Genomic DNA, 508 nt, shown 5'->3' with positions numbered 1-508 from the left:
GTGTCTTTGGGACAGGGGCGTGTCTTTGGGACAGAGACGTGTCTTTGGGACAGAGGCGTGTCTTTGGGACAGAGGCGTGTCTTTGGGACAGGGGCGTGTCTTTGGGACAGAGACGTGTCTTTGGGACAGGGGCGTGTCTTTGGGACAGGGGCGTGTCTTTGGGACAGAGACGTGTCTTTGGGACAGGGGCGTGTCTTTGGGACAGGGGTGTGTCTTTGGGACAGAGACGTGTCTTTGGGACAGAGACGTGTCTTTGGCAGAGAGGCGTGTCTTTGGGACAGGGGCGTGTCTTTGGGACAGGGGCGTGTCTTTGGGACAGGGGTGTGTCTTTGGGACAGAGACGTGTCTTTGGCAGAGAGGCGTGTCTTTGGGACAGAGGCGTGTCTTTGGGACAGGGGCGTGTCTTTGGGACAGAGACGTGTCTTTGGGACAGGGGCGTGTCTTTGGGACAGAGACGTGTCTTTGGGACAGGGGCGTGTCTTTGGGACAGAGGCGTGTCTTTGGGACA

This window comes from Protomyctophum parallelum (assembly GCF_964188405.1).
Source record: "Protomyctophum parallelum genome assembly, chromosome: 21".
NCBI lineage: Eukaryota > Metazoa > Chordata > Actinopteri > Myctophiformes > Myctophidae > Protomyctophum > Protomyctophum parallelum.
The sequence above is the reverse complement of the archived record's forward strand: the minus strand, read 5'-3'. Positions refer to the sequence as shown.